Source organism: Lissotriton vulgaris, chromosome 3_1, assembly GCF_964263255.1.
Source record: "Lissotriton vulgaris chromosome 3_1, aLisVul1.2, whole genome shotgun sequence".
Classification (NCBI taxonomy): Eukaryota; Metazoa; Chordata; class Amphibia; order Caudata; family Salamandridae; genus Lissotriton; species Lissotriton vulgaris.
The window spans coordinates 821,907,045-821,932,243 of NC_141689.1; positions in this window are offsets into that span (position 1 = coordinate 821,907,045).

A 25,199-nucleotide genomic window follows, 5' to 3' on the forward strand; every position below is an offset into this window, starting at 1 on the left:
CAACAAAAACCATTAAACATGGATGTCCAAGCAGTGGGGGTAGCTTGGGGAGGATTCATGCGTTCAGAAATAAAGTTAATCTTCTGGAATATTGCAGGTCTCACAAAGAATGTAGTGGATGGGCTATGGAGCGAATATATAGACCAGAATGATGTAATATTATTACAGGAGACTTGGTCATTAGAACCTACGCAGAGATTGGTATATAAAACTTATAGTGTAAATGCTAGTCAGTGTGGTAGAGGTAGGCCATCTGGAGGTTTGGTTATATGGATAAGCATTACTCTAGAAGTAGATATAACCCCTCTACATATTGAATCCCCAGATATACAGGGAGTAAAAATAATAACACAAGACAATAGGACTACATATCTACTTAATATCTATAATAGACCGAATAGTAGTTGTAAAGAATCGTTAGTAATAGAACAACTCAACTCCTTCCTAGATACAATAGAGCCTGCGTCAAGTGTAATCTGTGGTGGGGATTTCAATTGTAAATACGAACCTATGGCAGGAATATGTGATCATTTTGAAGACCAAGATATGGCTTACAAAATTCCCAGCTTAGATAACAGTAGCAGTGGCCCTCATCACATCCCGTCTGGATTATTGCAATAGCATCTACGCAGGCTCCAATAAAAGTGTTCTGCACAAACTGCAGATGGTTCAGAACACCGCAGCCCGCCTAGTACTGAGACTGCCTAGGAAGTCATCTGCCTCAGCAGCACTCAGAACCCTACACTGGCTGCCTATTCACAAGAGAGTGCTATTTAAAATCCTACTTATCACTTTCAGAGCCTACCACCAGTCGGGTCCCACCTATCTGTCCCAAAGGTTTGGAAGATACACTCCCTCTCGTTCGCTCAGGTCCTCCAACCTGAACCTACTGGTGGTCCCTAGATTCAGACTCTCAACAAAAGGAGGAAAATCCCTTGGTTTTTTGGGAGCTAGAGCCTGGAACAAGCTCCCCACCCAGATGCGTCTGATCCCTTCAGAAAACCTGTTTCAAAAGGCCCTCAAAACCTGGATTTTTAATGCCTCTGACACTCTCGTTCTAGCACTAATTTAACTTAACTTATTTCATTTCAGGTCCTCCTTTCCCTCCTCCCCTTTCTGGTCGCTTCGTACATTTCCTTTCTTCCCTCCTCTGTGACACTTTACCACTAGCGCCAAGATGCTCCGTGGAGTGTAAGTCGCGCTCTATAAAAGCCGTATCATATGATATCATAGAGAGGTAAAATGTACGGCCGCGGCAGCTCAAATTTGAAAACTTACGGTGGGACATGAATTACGGGCGTGTAATGGGCACCTACCCTCCGATAGACCTGGAGCATCTACATTTCGTAGAGGTAATTCATGCAGCCAGTTAGATTATATTATGATTTCTATGAATCTATGGCATATCACCATAGATTTAAGGATTTTACAGAGAGTGTAGAGTGACCACTATCCTCTAGAACTGACAATAGAATCTTACCTCTTCAAGACCATTAAAGCAGGGGCAGAAGGGATTAACCTACCAACTGGAGAGCTACAAATAAGCAATAGCAGGCAAGCCCTGAAATGGCCTTATATCTTAGCTAAAGATGCGATAATGACAAATATCTATAACACTTTTTCGGACATTGTCAGGTCACTCCAAGAACTAGGAGAAGGAGAAGATAGTGTATTACACATGCATAATACTTTGGTAGAAGCTCTCCTCCCGTTATTGAGTAAGCTGTATAAAGAGGAAGATGGAGGAGGTAGTAAGCAAAGAGAGACAGCTAATCATTGGCACAGCAGGGATTGTAGAATAGCTAAGATGGCGCTTATACAGGCTATTAAAAATAAGAGTCCCCTAGAAATCAGTGCGAGTAGGCAAAATTATAAAAGGATATTGTTAAAAGCAAAAAAAACCTGGGACAACGACATATGGTCGGACTTAATCATTGCCGCGAAATCTAAAGACCAGGTTGCTTTCTGGAGCCTAATTGCGGAGGGCAATAGGACTGGGAAAAGTACTAAAGATCTTTTCCTAGATGAGAAAACATGGCTAGACCACTTTACCAACCTGTACCATGATAGTAGTGGGGGTGCATGTGTTATAAGAAATGAATTAGAAGAAGATATAATGGATACTGATTTGCACTTTAGCCTAGAGGAGACCAAAAAGGCAATATTGGCCATTAAATCAGGGAAGGCGCCTATTAAAGATAAATCCCAGGAGATCTATTAAAGCATGATTTAGAAGTCTGGAGCCCCTATGTTAATTTTTTATGTAACTCAGTAGTTGCTGGGACACCAATTCCTGACACGTGGAAAGGGGCAGAGATTTTGACAATTTTTTAAAAGGGCAATCGCCACGATCCGGCTAACTACCGCCCAATAAGTTTAATAGATATCTTACAGAAAGTTTACGCTAGGCATATTTTAAATAGATTACTAGAATGGATGGCTGAGGTGGATATTTTATCAAAGTATCAAGCAGGGTTTAGACCAAAAACAAGTACTATTGATCAAGTGTTTAGGTTTATGTGTATTTATTGGAAGTATATTATTTTTAGGAAGGGCAGCCTATACATTGCTTTTATAGATTTAAGGGCTGCCTTTGATTTGGTCCCCCGTTCCCAATTGTGGGACACACTAAAGAAAATCGGGGTACCATCAGAATTGCTTAGGCAACTAATCAGGCTACATACAGAAAACTTTGCTAAGGTAAGATGGGGACCAAGGGGAGAATTAACTAAACCAATTCCAGGGAAAAGAGGAGTAAGACAGGGGTGCGTATTGGCACCAACCCTTTTCTCACTGTATGTAAACGATATCCCCAAGTTCTTATTAGATTGTAAGCATGATTCTCCCCACCTTGGGGGTGAAGTTGTATCGGCTTTATTATTCGCTGACGATACCATTTTAAATTTGCAAACCCCCACGCGACTCCAATGCCTAGTGGATGCTTTTAATAGTAACTGTTTACAAAAGGGCCTTGAAATAAACTCAAGTAAGACTAAATACTTGTCTCTAAACCCTCATAAGTCATTCAAAAAGAATCTTGTTTTAAATAACCAATTATTGGAGTATGTTGAAAGTTTTAATTATTTAGGAATTACCCTGGACAGCAAAATGACTTGGAAAGGACAAATTGAAAAGAGCAGGATAATGCTGCTCCAGAATTCGATACCCATATTAAAAAAGCATGAGGCCAGTACATCTATGGTTGTTTCACCCGCATTGGAAATATATAAATCTAAAGCCCAATCAGCAGCGCTCTATGGGGCAGAGATCTGGGGATCCCACTGTAAAAAGAACTTTGAGCGGGAAGAAAACAAATTTTATAGGCAGCTATTAAAACTTCCAACTAGGACACCATTGTTGCCAGTATCTATGGATCTGAACATAAAACGCACAGATCATTATGCAACATTAAGACCATTATAATTTTGGATCAGGATTTGGTCGACTCCAGAACTTATCCACTTTGAAGTAGGCCTGGAGGAAATTATAAAACAAAACGATGTAAAAATATTCCGTGGTTAAAACATGTCCTGGCGTGGATGCAAAAGTTAGGCCTATCCCACTATTGGGAGGATCCCCAACAGCTAACGGCACTCTGTAAAAAACACCTAGAAGTGACATATTGGGTCTATATAGCGAATAGTCTGTTACATACCTCGACTGTTGGGCCCTTAACTGTGAGGTTCTTAGCTTTTAAAGATGTTGCTCGTCTAGAGTCCTTTCTGGACGAGATAGAACCCCCGTTAGCAAAATCTTTATTTCTGCAATTTAGATATGGAATTTTACAAATAGGTGCTAATGTATCCAGTTGGAACGGAAATAGGGGGGGCAAGAGTAGTGATTTGTGCCCCCTATGTGCAGAAGTAGTAAAGGAAAACGATGTTCATATGCTATTCTTTTGTGCAGCATATAATTCCGCTAGGAATTGTTGGATCAAACCACTTTGTAGGTATTTAGGTATTAGAAGCTGTAGTGATGCTGAGCGCATTTTAAGAACCGAGTCCTCACAAATAATAGTTTTTTCTGTAAGTAGGTTCCTATTCAATATATTCTTGATAAGGAAGAGAAGAGGGCTAACGTTTTAGGGAAAACCCATTTGTCCTGGTTTATAATAATAAGCTGAAAAAGAAATGCATTTGCACTTTCCAATTGGGGTAAAACCCATGCGAGACTCAACTATCACTTATTGTGAAAAATTGTGTATGATTTTAAGCTTTTTAAGGATGCCAAGCTTTTTAGAATCTTTTTTAAAATATATTTATGAATTAGATAGTTTTTATGGCGTGTAGAGGCTGAGTATAAAAATGCACAATCGTATCTGCCACTTTTTTTTCCTTTGTGTCCCACCTCTTTTGATTTTACATAAAGTGGAAAGGAGAAATTGTAACAAAAATGAAATGTTGTGTTTTTAAAATTGTATCTTTTATGGTTGTAATTGACCGAAATAAAGATGAAATTAAATGAATGTGTCCTAGTGTAACGCAACTGCTGCTCATGTAAAGCACTCTGATACCTTCGGGCCAAGTTTGCGCTATGTAAAACTCAGAAAAAAAATAACCATTTGGGTCTATTGAGGATTCACTTATTCATCTGCACGTTATCTCAGTTGCATACATGCGTACCATTATTTTATGACCTTCATCTTCCTCGAATTGGTTGTTTATTAGCAACACAGCACTTTCTGAAACTTACCACTCATCAGTAAGAGACTGTGTAAAAGTTAAGAGATGCTTCATGTACAGTTAATCCCAATGGATCTTAATCACTGACATGGTTTACTTCTGTTGGGCATTCTAAAGCTGTTCTTCCCTTTGTAACTTAGAAATCAATATGGTCCAAAGATCAGATAGTTGCTAGCTTGTTCAGGAGTATGAAGTTCAGTAGAATGTATTTTATCTTTTTAAGACCAATAGTGAGCACCACAACACCCGGCCCAAAACTCATTTGAACTTCCCAATTGACATTATATTTGGGAGGAAAATGCAATCATGGATTTTTGAATGGATATTGCAACCCTTGACACATACCTAAGAAATTACAACCAACATCACATGCTAAGAATGACGATGCATGGCAATAAACCGAATGACACTAAAGAGACTGATATAATCGAACAGGGCATTTTTTAACTTGTTTAACTATGGAAGAGTTGTGTCACAAAAAAAACAGTCATTTGAATTTTCCTCGCAGAGGCTTTACTTGATTATCTTGGAGGAAATAATCCAGCTGGTAAGAAGTATGACTCCTTGTAAAGGCTTAAGGGAGAAAGCAATAACGAGACGGTAGGTGGGGGAGAAAAGGGGAAAAAGAAAAAGGAGTTCTATTAAAGTTTTAGTTTAGTATCTTGCAAAATGGCATCATAAAAACCAATAAAAACTTGAAAAATAAAGACCAGGGCTAGTAGTTGCTACATCCGCCCCTGAAAAACAAATTTGACACCGCCTTTGAGGTAAAGTTTCCCAAAAGCAGCAGCCAGGAAAAGAATCACAATCCCAGTTTCTTGTCCTGAATGCAATAGAAATATATTCCAATTTTAGGAATAGGCTTCGGCTGCTGGGGGTATTCTTGAGGAAAATGACGACATAAATAACACCAGAAGTCAAACGCTGCTGGAGAACAAAAGGACTGAGCAACACCACCAATGCTCCGGCAAACTCATTGAAGATATTTATCTGGAAGCATTCTGTTCAAGAATGGAAACGTGAGTAAGACTCTGAGTGTTAGAGTAGGGAAGGACCATCAGTGCCGACTTCCGGTCTGGTATCAAGATCAAGAACAGAAGTGGAAGGGAGGGACTACAGGGAAACCACGGTCAGAAGTGTAGAGCAATTGGATCAGTGAGTGACCAACAAAAATACAACCGTGAAGCTGATGGAATGCCAAACTGTCGTTGTTCAGAACTGCACAATTGCCAACTAGTATAATCATAGTTCTTAATATGGTGACTCACGGTATTGTGCGTTTCTGCTCAGCTGCTGATTTCCATTTCACAGTGATTAAAGGCTCAAGCGTCGCTTACAGCAGAGTAGAACGTTTGTATCCTGTAACCGTTTGTATCCTGTAACCTTTCCGTTCTTTGCAAATTATGAGCCTGATTCATAAAGTCATTAAAAAAAAAAAATCTACCCTTACAGGTTGGGAATACTCCTGCAATCTATGACGATTTTAGATTGCCTGTGCTGTATTTACTCTTTATAGTTAGGAAGACTCTCTACATGGTGGCTAATCCAGTTGACAAAGTATGGCAGAAACTTTCATTTATACATTTAATATTATTTTCTTTACAGGGAAAATATAAACGCTGTGGAGAAACTCGTTTATCAGTACCCCAGTGAAATGTGGGTGTGTTCTCTTCCCTTCCCCGCACTAGAACCACAAGGCATGATTATAATGAGTGGGAGCAGAAAATCTTACAAAAATAATAGATTCACTATCCACCACTTTCTGCAGCATATTTCCCTCGTTTTGAGATTCACATTTGGGATTATCCCCCTGGGGGAAACTCCTCTGCCATTCAAGGTACGGATACAGATTAGTGGCACATTTATGCCATAGTGTGGTGGGGAATCCCCCACACATGGTAATGGATTAGTGCCTGATCTATGGTGACAAAGCCACCTCCTGTCTAGGGGAGTATTTTCTGGGAAGGTCTGTCTCACAATGGAAGACAGGGAGTCAGTCAGATGCCCATCAGGGATCACCATCTTGGAAGGAATTTTTTAATTCATTTGTGAGCTGTCCAATGGATTAACAATAGCTAAAGGATGGCAGAATCTACAGATATTTCCTGTCACTCCCAATATTTATTTCATTTAAAGGTTTAAATGAGATTGTTAAAAGGAATACGTAGAAATGGCCACCTTACCTAATTTACATAAGAGCCATTCATTAGCACAGAAGACTCATGTTATTATCACTGCAGGTGAAGGGCGGTCAGGACCATGAAAACATATCTACTTAAATGTCTAGACTTTCAGAGATGCTGTCTTCAACTTATCCCTGGACCATCAGTGTAGCAATTATACACCCAAAGCACAGGAGAGACCCTACCAGTACAAAAACTGAACTGCTGCGCAAGACAGATAAGGGGATTTTCTACGTTTTTAATTTTTTACATCTTTTTTTTACATTGCTCTACTCATCTCAACTAGAGTGTGAAGGGAAGATAACAATACCAAGTGGATACAATTTGGGAGTTAGGTGTGTTATCAGGTACGTCATTCGGATTAGCAGATGGTCCTTTAATCTAGATTTGAAGAGTGAGAAGGAGGGGCTATGCTTATATCGGTTGGAGTGAGTTACAGATTTTAGGGGTTTCATTGTGGAGGTTTTCTTGAACTTGGGAGGTTGGGTTGGTAGGCTGCTCTTCCTCTCAGGTTCTTGTTTTCTTGTTTTCTCCAGGTGGTATCAGTTTAGAAGCCAGATAAGCTTGGGTAGCCAACCGAAGAACCGTGTAGGTGATGCAGGAAGTCTTGCATTCACTTTGAGCCTCAGGGGGTAGCCAGTTTAGTGTTTTCAGAATCGGTAAGATGCAGATTAATTTCTTTTTTCCAGCAACAAGGCAGACAGCAAATTGATATAGCACTTTAAGTGATGCAAAACACTACTTGGAAAGATCAGTAAGCAGGGCATTGCTGTATTCTGTTCTTGAGATGACCATGGCTCGGAATCATTTTTTTAATGTTATCTCGGAAGGAAAGGCCTAAGAATTTTGAGGTTTGTTATGATTCGGAGATGGTAGCGGGTGCTTTAATGTGCGGATCCAAGCTCAAGCGTGCATAGAGAGTGACATGTCTATGGCAAACACATTGTATTCTAAACTTACTTTAAGGGGTTTGGGGTCTGCCCCTTTCAGCAACAGGCGTATTTCGCTCCTGAACCTCCAGCAATTGGCTTGAGACAAGTTCAATAACCTCTTGGAGTATCCCACAAGAATATTTTAATCAGAGAGTTTTCTATTGACTGATTAATTAAGTATGTTCTTCCGGCTTCATTAGAATGCACAGGAACAACTTGTGGGTTTAGATTTCTGGAACGTCTTGCATTGTAAGTGTTTTTGTGAAGTCACAATTCTTGCATAGTGCATACATTTTTAGGTATTTTAATTTAAAATAAAAGTTATGGTGGTGAAATGGGAATTTTTGTTGCTGAAGAGAATCACCAAATTTTAGACATGATTAAGCCACATTCAAGCATAATCACTGCTTCTTCCCTAGTCCTATTGTATTTAAGTGTTAGTACAACAGTCATTACCAAGAAATAACTGCAACCTCCTAAATGAGGACTCTCAAACACAATGCGAAGTTTGGGACAAATTATTTAACCCCTTCGCAGCGGCGGGAATTCCACCGCAGCGCTAAGGGGGCGGGGGGCCGAGCGGCGCTCGCATGCTCGTGACGGAGCCACTCCGTCACGAGCCGCGGTTGAGCTGTGCTCATGACGGAGCGGTTCCGTCATGGCCCCGCCTGCTCAATGGAACGTCCAGTTTTTTTGAAAGGGAAAGTGCACACCGGATTTCGTGTATTATTGATCTGAGAGTAATTTAGACATGTGTATTGACAATAAATAATTCTTCACCCATATAATTGTGATTGATGTTATTTATTTTTTCGGTTTTAGAATGTTATAGGTTTCTGTTTTTCTATCTTTTTTTTAACTTATTGTACCTTTGCTCATATATATACTTTTTTTGTTTATCAAAGACATTATCATATACAAAACATACAAAAATTATCATATAAATAGTTGCTGATTTTAAAATAACCACATGATCATTGTAAGAAACTTAATGTAAATGCAGAATTAATTCCTTCAACGCGTTTCGGCTGTCGCCTTCCTCAGGAAATCTGCCTTGTTCTGTACTATAGTTAGCGTGGCTAAAAAATGATGAAAAAATAAACTTTAGTATCTCTCTTATATACAGATATATATTACACATGTCTAAATGCTTACTTCATTCTGTTTTAACTTTACACACTGTTGTGTTTTTTTTATCTATTTCAGTTACGCAAACTCCCAAGTTCGCTGTAGGCCGTCTAAAGCTAGATGCTGTCATATGTACACTTATCTACAAGCTTCCCGAAAGCCCAACTATTTGCTATAACATTCTAAAACCGAAAAAATAAATAACATTAATCACAATTATATGGGTGAACAATTATTTATTGTCAATGCACATGTCTAAATTACTCTCAGATCAATAATACACGAAACCCGGTGTGCACTTTCCCTTTCAAAAAAACAATTTTACCTTGCCAGGGTTTATCCTAATAGGCAGGGGCCCCAATTTTTCCAAAAAACAATGGAACGTCCAGCGCAGGCGCGGAATTTGCGCAGCGCAGGCGCGCCGAGCTGGCCATGACGGAACCACTCCGTCATGAGCACAGCTCAACCGAGGCTCATGACGGAGCGGCTCCGTCATGAGCATAGAAGGGGTTAATTTATAATGTCCCCTATGCCAGCCACTAATGGTATTAGACCATGCTCATGAGGAACATAGTAGATACCCCAATATCATCCATGATCACGTTCCATTTGCCTGCTGCCCCCATCAACGCCCCGCCACCCCAGGATGCTCTCATAAAATGGCAGAATGCTAATTGGAATAGATATCCATACATCTGATCGTGTGGTTTCTGACCCAGCTGTCAATCAATCAGAGACAGCGGGAACAGTGGAGTAGGTAAAAAAGAGGAACTGGCCTTTCGGATGGCCACTAGTAAGTGTAAAGCACAACTGTGCCATCCAGGACATCTTTCCCTCTTTCTCAGGGTGGTTGCTGTCATTCACTGACAGGGGTGAGCTGATGCATATAACACTTCATGTACCTCTCCTGAAATGTAAAAATCTTAGTATAATATGGGTGTGCCTAGCGTGCTCTTAGCATGCGTGGCTCCTGCTGAAATTCATATGGCTCAGTATTTCCCCACTGTGACATGAGCTTTATGGAATACTGGTCACCCTCAGTTCAGTATGGAGTGCTTGGAATGGGTGAACTTATCAGTTGATCCCAGCAACCTAAGCATTTCAAACATTTTGATTGGCTTGACAGCCATTCAGAAGGAAGCTCAAATATACTGCCACCGCAATAACTAATGTTACACATTGTTTTCTATTGTACTGGTGTTTAAATAGCACTTTATGACCCCTTTCCGTACCAAAAGTTCTCCCTTGAGTGTCATGTGGATGTTCCTGCACTGGGTAACCTTTTGGTGTTAGTTAAAATGGTGTTGGTTAGAGTTAGGCCTACGTGAGGAAAGTTGGGGAAAGTATATGAGTTTTAAAGGCATGATATTGCACAGTACTTCAAGCTTCACTGAGCATAATCATGGGGTGTTACGGGTCAATAAAAGAAAAGATGTAGCCAATCATTTACCATATTTGAGTGGATAGTGACAAAAATCAGAATACCATTAAATGGTGTGAATGAGATCCACAGGGTACTGACATATGGAGAAAACCCAGGAGTGAAAGGATCTCCTCCACTAGTCAAATGATCTAATAGTGCAAACTACAGTGCTGAGAACATAGACACTTTGAGTGAATTGAGTCATATTTTGGGGGAAAACCATGTTTTTATTGGTTCTCTGATTTCTATGTGCTTGCTGATTATCCTTTTTGGGTACTGTGTTTGGGATGTGAAAGAGATCCTTCTAGGAGGTAGTCAGTTTAGGGCCTTAAGGGCAGGGGGGTATAGCTGTGTCAATATTGCTAATAACTTGTTTGGCAGAGGTATTCCTGATTCTTTGAAGTTTGATGATTAAATGATTTGTAAACATGACTGCGAGCCAATCAATGAAATACATTTTGCTGCTGATGCCTGTGTTCACAAGTAGGGAAAAATATGCCATTTCATAATGCTCAAAGTACTTTTTATCAAAAAGAATTTAGAGTCCATCTTGCACCTACATTCTTTACTTCTGCGAATATGGTAGAGGGAGATAGATCAAATCTCCTTTGGCTAGGCCGTGGTACACACAGTTGTGTACTGCTTGTAGGCATTCAGAGGATCCAAATATCTCTAGGTCTGACAGTGTTTCCTGTTTTTAGACTATTCTGGGTGAGCTCCATCAAATGAACTGAAAAGCTCATGGAGACGGCCCAGGAATACATTTAAGAAAAAAAAGAGGTGATATAATGCCTTGAGAGACACCAAACCAGCATCAGCCTGTCCCCTGCCAAAGTGGCGGGCGGGCCATGCTGGAGGAGGGAGGTGGGGAGGGTTCAGGGAACAAAAAAATAAACATTTAAAAAAAACTTAACTTACAGCCGCCGGTGTCTCCCACCTCATGGCGCTTTTCCTGCTTCTAGGCACAGGCTCCTAGACTGCATTGAAAGCAGCATTGGTACTAGCTTAAGCGCCGGCAACTTGTGCTCCCAGGCAGACTGCAAGCCTGTGCCTGCTCTCTGCAGCCCCAGCAATGCAGCTGGGGCTGGAGATAGCTTCACTGGACATGAGGGTTTGGCTGGCCTCATGCGCAAAGAAGGGAGTGCCCACCACTCCCCCACCAGCAGTGTCATCCCCTGGACCCGCTCCCAAGACTCATCAGAGTCCAGGGAGCGGGTCCAGGGGATTAAAATAAAACTATAATAAAACCCGTTTTATTATTGTATTATTTGATGGTGATGGCGGGGGGAGGGGTGGGGGTGGCGCGCCTCTGCTCTAATGGAGCAGCCGCAGCTGCACCAAACTTTTGTGAGAACAGTGCTGAGATGGATCAAGGCAGATTCATTCGCGATTTGTGTTGAGTCGGGGGTATGACAATCCCTTTTAGGTTCATGCCCTGAATCCCTGTGTCATTTACTGTTTGGAATAGTAGTTGATGGCTCAAAGTTAAAATCCGTTGAGATGTCATGATAAGTGCAGCAACTTCAATTTTGTTCTCAAGAGTATCCCAGACCGTAATTATTGCTGCTTCAATGTCTCTTCTCTGACTAAAATATTTCCGTCAGACAGAAAGATGGTTGTTTTGCTCAAAGAAACGTGAGATCGGAGTGAACATTGCTTTTCAATCAGTCTATCCATATGATGCAGATCTGTCCTTTGTTGGGCACACATTAGAATCAATGCTTCCTCAGAATTTAATTGGTGTTTTCAATTTCTGGCAAATTCACAAGTTAAATGTGATTTATTAGTGGCCGTTCTAGTCAGAATGCCAAGGAAGAACGTTATGAAATATATTTAGGGTGAGGTGTTAGGAGGTGATTAAAATATTCTAAAAGTGTTAATTAGCTCATTAGTTTCTTTTATGAAAACTAGCATGGACAGAATTCAACGGACCCAAGAAGTGCTAGATTTTTTCACTTTAAAGTTTACCCATGCTAACTAACAAATGTTTATTTCATTGATCAGAGCCCGTGTCATCTAAGAAATAAAGCAATAAAAGGTAAGGATTAGGATGATTAGTTGATGTTGCAAAGGGAAAAATATATTTATTTAAGCTCTCACTGGATCTGATCTGATGAAACAGTAAACCATGCCCCATATTAAGCCTACAGCACTCATGTCGGATAATGGTGCAACCCTTTCGAACTCCAGGTTCCCACTAGGTGACAATAAGATTTGATTTACTGTCGGGGACTGTGAAAGAGCCAGCATCCCACCTTCTGCTAACATCATTTTACTCGATTTGGTCATCTAGAACTCCTACTGTGTTCTGATATCGTGTTTTTTACAATAATGCTCTTTTCCTTGTTTAGTATTCCTAGTGAGTAAACCAGCTACTGGCTGCCGCGCAGAACAGAGACCATTTATAGACAAGAAACTGAGACGGTCATTTTCAAGTTGTGCGTAAAAGTAATGTGCAGCTGCTCACCAAGCTGTTGATCATCAAAACCACATCCTATAAAGGAGCAATAGTGTCAGAATGCACAGGTGGCACTATCCTATTGCTGATGGCAATAAGCTCTTTCCTAATGCCAGTGGCAATGAGCTACGCCCACCTGAAGATGCGCTTCCTGCTGACACAGTACCCAGCGCCTGTGGAAGGTAGCAGCACCGTCAACTTTGATGGGAGACCATCAAGGGCATCGCACGTGCAAGAGCTGCAGGAGCTGCTGGAGCAAGGAACCTCGGTCATCTCCATCCTACTGCTGGCTGGCTGCCTCTTTGAGCGTCTGTACATTGTCAGGCTCACAGCAGTTTCTTCTGCATCATATTCCATAGCCAGGCTGCATAGCTTCACCCGACCAGTAGGTGTCTGGGAAAAGCTGTCACCAGATGTGCCTCTAGCCCACAAATTGCCAACGCAGATGCAGCACAGGGTGTAGTGTGTACTGCAACTTCAGGCAGCAGAGCAGAGTCCTTCACCCGGGAGACAAGTCAGTCGGTGGTTGAGGGATGGCTCCGAGTGCTCACATATCGGCCCTGGGGGTGGGGACACTTCAAGCCTTAGACGAGCAGCTTGAGGAATTATCAGGCAGTGAAAGCACCAGCATCCACAGCTAAAATCATCCCATACAACCCTCACAATGACCCACATATCTCACTAGTCACATTTCCTCTTATACTCACATCCCCATTTCACGCTCAGACCCTCCTTGTCCATTACAAGGCCCTGATCCATTAACTACTAAAGACAGCGCTTTGTGCAGCTACACAGAGAGGTCAAGTTAAGTGATTAAACACTTATATCAAGTTACTCCATGTCAAGTGCAGTTCATCCAGTCTGGCATTGGCTTAGCAATCTGAATCTTATACATTTGTAAAGGTTTATAGGTTTTTTCCCATTAAAGTGATGACTACAATTACTACAATGCAAAGAATAAAACAAGAGGGAGCAAGATACTTTCACCTCGCTTGTGGCAATCTGAGAACTTTGGGTCTGATTTAGATCTTGGCGGATCAGTTACTCCATTACAACAGTGATGGATATCCCGTCCGCGGGATTCAGGGTAGAAGAGCTAGAATTCTTCAACACTTAAGAGACTCTCCAGCGCAGGTCATTGCCATCCAGGAAACCCATCTTCTGAAATCAGATACAAAAGAAATGTTAAAAAAATCTTAAATGAGTGGATGCCTTTATTTGTACGGATCAGACGGCAAACATTAGAGGGGTGCTGTTCTTATTCAAAAAGCAAGCCAAAGCCCAGATATTGGAACATAGGGAAGATCATAGTGGTAGATGGCTTATTTTGAAGGTCTCTTTAGGAGGTATGTCTCTATCTTTGGTCGGTTATTATGGTCCGAATCAGGATGATCCCTCCTGTTGAGATACCATCCGCCGACATCTTATCGATTTCCCTGATCCTGTAATCTGGGTAGGCGATTTCAACATAGTGTTGAATCCTAAACTGGATAAATCGCCGAACTCTAGGGGTGCAGTACCCTCCAAATCCCGGCAACTGCTTTTGACTATATTGGACCAGTTTGGTCTTTCTGATATATGGAGGGAACGGACGAGGGATCAATTGGGAGTCTCGTTTAGAAATCTGAAATATAATCATACGTCTAGAATCAACTATGCTTTGATCAGCTACACCCTTAAAGACTCAGTTAAAGATATTGAATACTTGCCGTCTCATCTTTCGGACCACTCTGCCATCTCCTTTAGTCTAATTTTTACACAGCAACAGCAGGCAAGATCTTGGTCCTTCGATCGAACTATTTTGCTGAAGGGAGATGAAATCAATTTTCTCCTCCTTGAGACTAAACAATTTCTCGAAATAAATTTAGACTCAACTAATATTTCAGTTGTCTAGGTCACCCTGAAAGCTTTCTGGAGAGGTTGCATCACTAATAGAGCAACCTTTTAGAAAACGGAAATTTAGGGAAGCTACCATGGGCCTAGAAGCAGAAATGAGCAAAATAGAGCACAAACTGAACACTCAAATAGGAACCGATCAGAGGGAAGATCTGGACAAAATAGACTCTCTTAAAAAACAGCTGGAGTCTATTCTCCAAGAGAGAATTACTTGTAGATGGGAAGCAAGCAAAATTTCCCATTTCGAATTTGGCGAAGAGGCCGGCAAATTACTTGCTTGGAAAGTAAAATCAGACCAGGTGCGTAACCACATAAAAGAGATTATGGTAGAAGACGAGCTATCACCTCGCTCCTCCAACCTAGATATTGGGTTGGCTTTCTGTGACTTCTTCCAAGACATATACAACGAAGATATAATTGATGATTGCGATAAAAGGAAAAGGTGGTTGGAGAAGATTTCCCTACCTAACATCATGGATGATCAAAAACTAGGTCTGGAACAGGAAGTTACAGAAGAGGAAATTAGAAGGGTCATTGACCAGCCTAAAAGAGGGAAGGCGGCCGGCCCAGACGGTCTTCCAGGGGAGTTATTTCGTTCTCTTAAAGAGATCATCATTCCAGTACTTGTGAAAGTCTATAATAACATACTCTTGAAGGTAGAAGACCCCCCTGGTTCGTGAAATGAGGCTACGGTCGTATTGATCTTGAAACCTGGTAGAGACCCAACTGACTGTAGGTTCTACCGCCCAATCTCACTCCTCAATAATGACTATAAATTCTTTGCTGCCATCTTGTAAAATAGGTTGGGGGGGTCGCTGATAGTATCATTCACCCAGACCAAAAGGGCTTTGTTAAAGGGCGCCAATTAGCGGATCTCACCTATGATTTGGTAGGCGCAATTGATATTGCTCTACCTTCACACTTCCTTTGGCCAACTTAACCCTGGACGAAACCAAAGCCTTTGATAGGGTAAACTGGGCATACCTGTCTGAGGTAATGAGGAAATTTAATCTGGGAGGAAAATTCTGCCGCACTATAAAAATGTTATACAAGGCCCCTACAGCCAGACTACTAGTCAACGGAACCCTGACAGATATATTTAAGAACACCAGGGGTACGAGACAGGGCTGCCCGCTCTCCCCCCTGCTTTTCAACCTGTACATCGAACCATTCGCACAGGTACTTAGGGAAGACCATAACATCACTTCTTTTAAATTTGGAGAGTGGGAGAGGAGGGTGGCCCTGTATGCAGATGACATCTTCATTTTAACAGCCAACCTCGATTCAGCCTTCTCCACAGTCATTAAACGTGCGGAGGAATTTGGCCAAGTTTCGGGGTATGAAATTAATTCTAATAAGACCGAAATAATGGCATGGAATATAAAAGACACAGAACTCCAAATCGGGTCTACCATGCGATATCTGGGGATTAGAATCATATAGGAGGTGGACAAAAATTCCTGAATATAATCTTGACCGAGTCTTTAAAGACTGTCAAAAGCAGTTGAAATCACCTCCCCTTATCCATCTTGGGGAGGATTAATTTAGTAAAAATGTAAATTTTGCCTAAGCTCACATTCCTTTTCAACTCCATTCCACTGTCGTTTGATAAAAATCAGATAGAGAAATGCCAACGAGAATTAAATTCTTTTATTTGGAAGTATAGAGCAACCAGGTTGGCATGGAAGAAGCTTAGGCGGAAGAGGGATAAAGGTGGACTGGCGATGCCCGATTTGCAATATTATGCTTGGGCATTCCAGCTCTCACATTCAAGAATGCTGCTGAAAATGGCCACTAGTACAGCGGAGGTGAAATGTTTCGGGTTATGTTAAGGAGGGCAGGGTTACCGGAGGAAGGTTTTATGTTTAGGTTCGGGGACCAATTTAAAAAAAAAAGGTAAATTAAAGGTTCTCAAGTAAATAGTAAGAAACTGGAAAACAATAAGAAGAAAAGTGGGGCTTAGCTACTTTTCAAAACTAGCACCACTGTGGGACTCCCCAGGTACACCCGCGTGCTTCCATTATAGCTTGATTAAACCGGTGAGAGATTCTGGGATTTCAATGTGGGGAGACTTGATGGAAGGGGGATCTCTACTCTCCTGGGTAGCTCTACCGAAGAGAGTGGGGACTGCCCTTTCCAGATTTAAGCATATTCAGATGAAAAGCTGGGCCCAGGCCCAGGCTAGGCAGAATACATCTTTTGGGTAGGTCAGTAAATTGGAAGAACAGCTAGTGGTGAGACCGGTGGGTAGAAAGGAGGTCTCAGTGTGGTATTGGGCAATTGAGGAGGAAGTGGATGGCGTTTTTAAACTCGCTGATGAGTTATGGGGAGAGCAGATGGATGTTCAGTATGATCTGGTCTGGGTGGACTCATTTAGTATCCTGCACAGAATAGTTAAACCTGCTTGGCTGAAGCGTAATCATCTGTTCACGGCTCATAGAGCGTACCTTTCCCCTCTCAAGTTATCGAAATTTCAGATAGGGAAAGTTTGTAACAAATGTGGTCTGCCTGAAGCATCAGATGTGCATGTGGTTAAGGACTGTCCCTCCATTCGCCCCTTTTGGGAAAATGTGAAGAAGACTTTGGAGTCCATTTTGAAGGTATCTTTGGATATTAGTCTGCCTCTAATTATTTTTGGCCTTAACAACCACATTACGGGCCCCGCCAGATCTCTACTTTTCTATGCAATCCTTATGGCTAGGAGACAACTATGTAAGCATTGGGAGGACTCAGTTGCACCAACCCACTCAGATTGGCTGACCTCGCTATGTGAAGTATCCAAGATGGACATGGCTAGATCCTGTAGCAGGAATAAGATCGCGTTATGGGAGTTACTGTTACAGTGAAGATAGGGAGCCTGCGTTTTTTCTTTTTTTTCTTTCCCGGATACTATGATTATGCCTCTCTTACTTACTCCTTGGACTACTGATTTGGTTCCCCAGGCTATCGACTATCGATATGGTCCATCAGGTCTGTAAAGACCGAGGTGGAGTGAAAAACCTACCTTCACCATTTGACATTCCTCCTGCCTATTAAACGTACCCTGGTCTGAGTTAATACATTTACAAAGACCCCTGAACCTGTTCAGTAGGGATACGAATGATGGTTGGTATCTTCTCAATCTGGTTAAAGGCAAATGAGGACATATTTTTTTTTTTAAAATAAATTATTTGCTTTATGTTAAATGCTTTGTAGTGTTTATGACCAGGAGAACTATATTACAGTTGACAAAATAGACTAGCAAATTGCATAAAACACTATTATACAGGGCTTAAACGTCTAGAAATTGAAAAATTATTTTTTCAGTTTTCTTTTTCTTTTTCTTTCTCCTGCAAATTATTAGGCCCAATTTGCATTTTCTAAGATGGCATAGCACCAGTGACTCTGATTAAAGTAAGTCCACACATTTAGGGGACCAAAAAGTCCAGTTGATTTTGCCAGTCGCTAATGGTGGTGCTTCAGATACCACAACTGTACCACAAGTAACAAGTTCACCTCAGAGCAGTAGCAGTCTATGCATTTGCATGTCTGCAGAGTTCATCACAGTACAAGTGGCTTCAACTCCTTTCTTTGAAATGGAATGGAGTATCGATTGAAAGACAAAAGTCAAATGTGCAAAGTGACCAGCAGCAACTTTTAATCGTGCCATTTTAATGAGATTCTCATTGATGGGAGCCTGCTGTCCAATGAACCTGTGAAGGTGTCCACTATGCCTCTGTGAAATTCACGAAATATCAGAGTTTCGCACTATGTGAAATTATGTTATGTTTTCCATTTTGCATTATAGTTTTTCACATAACAAGGCTGGTTCATACAGAAAATAGTGAATGATTGCTTAAAACAATTCTCACAATAGACTGACAAACCACATTTATTATTATTATTTATTATTATTATTTATGTTTATAGAGCGCATAGTCACCCGGAGGTATCCCAGCGCTAAAAAGATCCTATCTCTTCAGGTCAGTGGGACAAGGGAGAGGGGGGGGGAGGGAGAGAGTGAAGGGGGGGACAGAAGATCAGGGTTCCGGACAAACATGAGTCATTAGGGAAAAAGGTGGGTTTTAAGCCGCTTCCTGAAGCAAAGGTATTGGGGTTCGAGTCTCAGGTCGCGGGGGAATGAGTTCCAAAGACGTGCGGTGTGGACTGAGAAACGTCTTCCTCCTGAGCGGGCTTTCTTGACTCTGGGGATCGTGATGAAGTTTTCTGTGTCCGAACGGAGGGGTCTGAGGGGTTTATAGGGTTGGATGAGTTTCCTGAGAACAGGGGGGCCTTGGTTTTGTAGCAGTTTGTGGGCTAGGCACAGGGCCTTGAATTTGACCCGCACCCTTATAGGAAGCCAGTGAAGAAGTTTTAGTGCGGGTTTGGCCGAAGCTCTGGCAGGGGTATTTGTGAGGATCCGGGCCGCGATGTTCTGAATTCTCTGAAGCTTGTTCACCGTCGCTTCGGGGGCGCCCAGGTAGATCACATTGCTGTAATCAAGCCTCGAAAGTACTAGGCCCTGAACTAGCAGTTTTTGGGAGTTGGGGGGCAAGAGGGGCAGGATTTTCCTCAACGATTTCAAGAGCCCGAAGCAGATCCCGGCTACTTTCTTTGCCTGCACGGTGAACGAAAGATCGGTGTCGAGCCACACACCCAGGCTCTTTACTTCTTTTTTTGGGTCAGGGGGGAAACCCAGACAGGCTCGCCAGATGTTCGGGGAGAGTGTGAGTCCTTTCTGGCCTAGGAGCAGAACCTCAGTTTTTGTCCCGTTCAGTTTTAAGGCTGAGCTGTTCATCCAACGTTGGACCTGCGTAAGGCAGTTAAATAAATCTGCTGGTTGTTGTCTGGGGTGGGATAGTGACACAACTAGTTGCGTCACATTTCGCTATGAAAGCATACTTCTCCATAATTTTGTTAACTATTCATGTGAATTTGTGAAATTGCACAGAACAAATTATGCTCAACTATCATTGAGACCTGTAGGTGTGATTGGTAAGAGGTGCAGATTAATGTTTCTGGGGTGTGAGAAGGATATCTCATTCAGAGTATGTCAACCAATCACTGCCCTGTTTTTTAGGATGTTGTAGAAGATTGCAACCTGTGTGCCCTTATCGGCCCACAGCTGTCTTGTCTCTTGACCTCATCGTTTCCTCATTCTTTTTAGAAAGTCAGTCACGGTTTCCCCAGGTTTCATGCTTTCTGCTAATAATCCTCCTAAGTCTTGGCACTCAGGGAACATTTCCCTCAGGGGCGTCCCGATCTGATGTCTAAATGAATTGAACGCAGCCCATCATGCTCAGTGTTGGTCGGCGTGACTGCCTGGATGCAGGCTCACGAAAACACTGTGTTGGTCTGCTTTCCGATGAGACTGCTGAGCAGACTCTTGACATTGCCTATTGCTAGGTTTATTCCTCCTGTGTTTTTCTCAAAACAGGAGATCCATTTTCCACCCCGTCTATCAATGGGGGCAGTTTGGTCCTAAATCCCTCTTTGTACATCTGGACCCATGGCACATAGATGGTCCCTGACGTGCCGGCATATTTTGGTTTGGAGCCACTTCGCTGGCTTTTCTCTAATGTAGCGCTCCCATCTCCTCAGGCTTCCCTGCATGCAGAGGAAGGTCCACCTGGGAGCTACCCCTAAGTGCCTTCCTTCTAGCCGTAATCTGCCCTACATACTTGATCCGAATGTGTGTCCTTGTGTGTTCTATTATGTTGGCTTCCAAGGCTCCCCCTCTCACCAGAGGAATACATGCTTCTTAGTGTATGCGTGCCGTACTCGTCAAAATGTATCTAACTTTTTATTCTGTGTGGGGAACCTAGTTTGCATGTGGTATAACAGCGAATCCATGATGAGATGAGAACCTTTTAAGGGACTAGTACACTTCTAACTTCTCAAGGCTTTTTTGATAATCCTAAATTCTACTCTGACTGTGGGGAAAATATGTACAAGGGGAATATGCTGCAATAACTACTGTACTATGAGGTTACTGAGATGGGTGGAAGAGTCTGGGCTTTTATGCTACAGTAGTCAGGGCCTAATATTGATGATGGCACGTGCCTCACAAATGGCTACACCCAAGAGCCATTACAGGGTATACGTTTAGGTAGTGGGCGGAGGGCTGTGCCCTCTTTATTAGTGTCTTGTAGGAGGAATAATTTCCAAAGTTCATGGGCTTGTTGCAAACATGATGTGTTTATTCATATTTTCACGCATAGAACAAAAAACAGCCGACACGTGTTTCGCCCATTTAGCTCATCAGCCGAGGGCTTTTTCGAGGCTGATTAAGTACAGAGGTAACATAAGATCATAGGTGAAGAACAAAATCAAGTGAGGGGACAGTGAGAATGTGAAGGGACAGTTAGAATGTGAGAGGACAGTAAGGATATGTTGCAGTGAAGTAGTAAGAGAGGAAGAAAGGAGAAAAGAAATGGTAAGGAAGAGAAGAGAAAAGGGAAGGGTGGGAAACGGAACAAAAGAAAAGAGGGAAAAAAAATACAACAGGAATTTATTCATGTTTCATAATTCCATTTTCCCGTAATCACGAAACCCTAATGATATAGAAAATTCCATCATCATCATCATGATAAATCCATACCAGTAGTTTACAAATAGGCATGTGTATAGGCCCGGAGAAATTATCATAGTCAAAGCTATGAAACACATTCAAATATGTACCGAAGGTAAAGCATTATAGGCACATTGTAGCGTAACAGTACTGCAATCCATCACAATAATCTGGGGTGTAACTATGCACACAGAGAACAGCGCATTTAAACATATACCGGAGGTGAAAAGTTAAAGTAACATTGTAGCGTAACAGTACTGCAATCCATCACGATAATCGCAAGTGTTACATGAAGAGAACATGGGCAAGAAAAATGGTACATGTACTACAGTAACAAAGGTCAAAAGTAACGATCAGTCAACAAAGAAGTAATTTTGTTAAATGCCAGACCTATGGTTTTATGTCATGTCTGTTCCTACTGAAAGATAGATTCAAACATTCACTGAGCATCTTCATAGGCTACACCTGTGCCTTCAAATTCCAGGACAAATTTTGTCTCATTGACCCTATCGAGAGAAAGAGAGCTCAGCAGAATAATCCTATCATCTATGTGAGGTTTAAACTCTATAAGTATTTACGTTTAGCCAGTATAATAGCCAAGAGATGTAATTGCTTGTTGCTGAGATCTGTCTGCAACCTGTTAGCCTGATTCCACAGTGTTTGGCAGGGCGTACACAAACTTAATTTTTCAAAGTTTCATAACAAGAGTACTGTTGAGTAGGTGGTAATACTATCTATCTTATTACTAGAACCTGATGACACAATTGGGTTCTTTGCATAATTTTGTGACCAGGTTCTAGTAAAAATAGGTATTGTTAATATACATTCTCATTCCTAGTGCCACCTTACAGGGTGTAGCTGGCCCATGGTCTTCGGACAATATGATGCATGAAGACATCCATAGTTCCTGTTTACTGCCACAATATTTGTACTTTTCTTCTTTCACTCTAGAGTCCATATTTCATCTTTGCAATCAACCATGACCAGTTCTCGCTATGATTTCCTTCCTGCACACATCATACCATCCTGCCTTGATTTCTTCTTGTGTCGAGATCTATCCAGGGCTTTGTTACCTACTATGCCACAGATTGTTTGTGGAATGGATGGGTTAAGACCCGGGAGTGAGAGAAGAAAGGTTTTCAGCAGTCAATTTTTTTCTCAGGAGCTACCATGTGGTAACCTTAAACCATTTTCAACTAATAAGCAATACAAAAAAATGGAGTTGAGACAAGATGTACATTTTTATCAGGTCATAGGTTTTGACCTCCACATATCTACCCCTTCACTTTTGGCCCTTGTTCATGGACATGTACATAAGAAAGGTTTCTAGGTTCTTTCTGGGGTCTGCTTTATGGGCTTCCTTAGCTACCTTTGGAGACAGGGATCACCTATGCTTACCTCAGTCAACCATGAGAGCATGCTCTGCGTCGGTGCTGTGCAACAAACCACTTCCTGATAAAAGATAGCCCATCCTTGCAATTATGCTATGATAACTATGTGCATCTCCAATTAACGCTGTGTGCCACTACACAGTATGCCACTATCTATGATGCACCAGGCAAACTGGCCTTTGTTGTATTGAAGACTAATTTGCAATTGTTAGTTAAATCTCTGTACCAATAAAAGTTGTTCCATCAATCCTGATGTGGCCAATGGATGGCTATGAAAGTTTCAATGATGTCAAATCATTGTGTGGCGGCAAAGACCAAAAAGCAATATTTTATGACACCCCAAAATTTAAAAAACAAACATTTTACTACATGTGGTTCTCCTACCAAAAATATTTGTGCAACAAGGCACTCTCCCCGACATTATCTTAGCAGAGTACAAAAAACGTATCTTGGACCACTCAAAATTTGTGTTCTAGATAAGAGGAAAAGTTAGTGGGTTTTAATACAAAAATTGCAAAATCAAGCATCACAGAATAAATGCCATGAAGGCTCAAATGCAGACTTATTACAGAGTATTTGGAAATCAGAAATCATTCTAAGCCCCAAGTAAGCAGTAAAATCAGAAAAGGGTCAGACAGCATCTAGATTAGAAAAAGAAAGTTTTCAGAAAAATATTGTCAAAAAATAACCCCTCAGAAAGAAGAGGTTCTCATACGATTTTTGCAAAACAAATGAGATAGAACTATAGATTAATCATAGGATGATCATAAGTAACAACTTTTTAGCAAATCAGAAGAAATAACGTCAATACCATAATACATCAGCAGTATCATATTCTAAGAAATCAATCAGTAGATTTGTAGAGCGCTACTTATCACATGTAAGAGTATGCAGGTCCTGGCAGGGTGATGTTGATTAGCCAAATAGCCAGGTCTTCAGGGACTTTTAGAACTCTGGAAGAGACGATGAGGTCCGTAGATGAAAGGGAAGCTGGTTCCATGTCTTCGCTGCTAGGTAGGAGAAGGAGCGACCTTGGCATCTGCTACATCAGATGCGGGGTTGAGGGTTAGAGGAAAGGATGTCGAGCGGAGATGTCTGGTAGGCTGATGGAAGTTCAGACAGATCCGAAGTTGTGTAGGGCCTTCTATGCATGGGTCAAGGGCTTGACCTGGCATCTTTTCTGTACAAGGAGCCAGTGGAGTACCCTGGGGTAGGGGGTAATGTGGGTTCGTCTAGGGTAATCCAGGCCAAGTCTGGCTGCGGCGTTCTGTATGGTTTGTTTTTGTTGGAGGAGGTGAGCTGCGATCCCTGCTTAGAGAGCATTACTGTAGTCTAGTCGACTGGAGATGAGGGCCTGGGAGATGGTGTATCTTGAGCTTTGGGGTAGCTATTTGAATATCTTACAAAGCATGCAGAGGATGAAGAAGCAGGAGGAGGAAACAGAGTTGACCTGATTCAACTTGATGTTTGCTTTTGTTGTTAGCTTGTTGTTAGTTGCTTAGCGTCCTATTATGGTCAATAAGGGTAGGAGTAGGCCAGAGTTCTGAGGGTCACCAGGATGTGTACCATGTGGAGCTTTTGTTTCAGAAAATTAGTACCTCTTTCTTGTCTGTGTTGAACTTCAGGTAATATTCCTTCATGTATGTAGTCTTGTGATGAGTGTATGGTGGGAAACGTATCAAAGTATGTTGAGTGGTCTAGGAAGATCAAAGCCACAGTCTCTCCTCGGTCGAGTAGGGTGCAGCTATTTACAAAAAAAGGAGAAGGTTGGCAGTGAACCCTGCAGTAGGCCAGCACCTGATCCGCTATCCCTAACTAATATAACTATGGTGGAAGTCACCCATCAAATTTGTGTGCACACTGTAAAGACACCCACTGCAATCCAAAAGAGGATTATTACAATTTTAGAACACAAGCAAAGGTGCACCACTAAACATTGCAAAAAGCTAGACACTTAATAAAACATCAAATATGTGTCCACTGCAATATTTTCTTTGATTATGTTCTTTTATTTCAAGTTGCATAAAAATCATCCAGGAAAAAGAGACAGCCGACACGTTTCATCCAATTAAATGGACTTCTTCAGGACTGACAAACAAATGGAAAGGTCCTTGGTTTGAGTAACTTTCATCAAATAGTATCCATAATAGTAGATCTTTAAGTAGAAACGCGAGGTAGGTCTCACCTGGACCAATCGAGGTAATATCAACAATTCTGGCAATAGTTTTCGGTCAAGATGTATCCTGTGAGTGGGGTCTTTGGTATGGCACTACAAAATATAAAACACAACGAATTTTAAATTCACGACAGTATGTACTCCCTTTAATTATTTAAGGAGGGCAATGACAGAGCAGCGCAACAAATTTTCAACTCACAACGATATGTACTCCTTTTAAATATTGAGGAGAACAACAGTAAAGATGCCAAAATCGAAAGGAAAAACAGATCTCATCAGAGTCAGATGTACTAAATGTGTAAGCAACAGTCACTGGCCTTGACATAGATGGGATCGAACGCCAACCTCGCAACGCCTTTCGCAGTTCACTGACAGTTGCG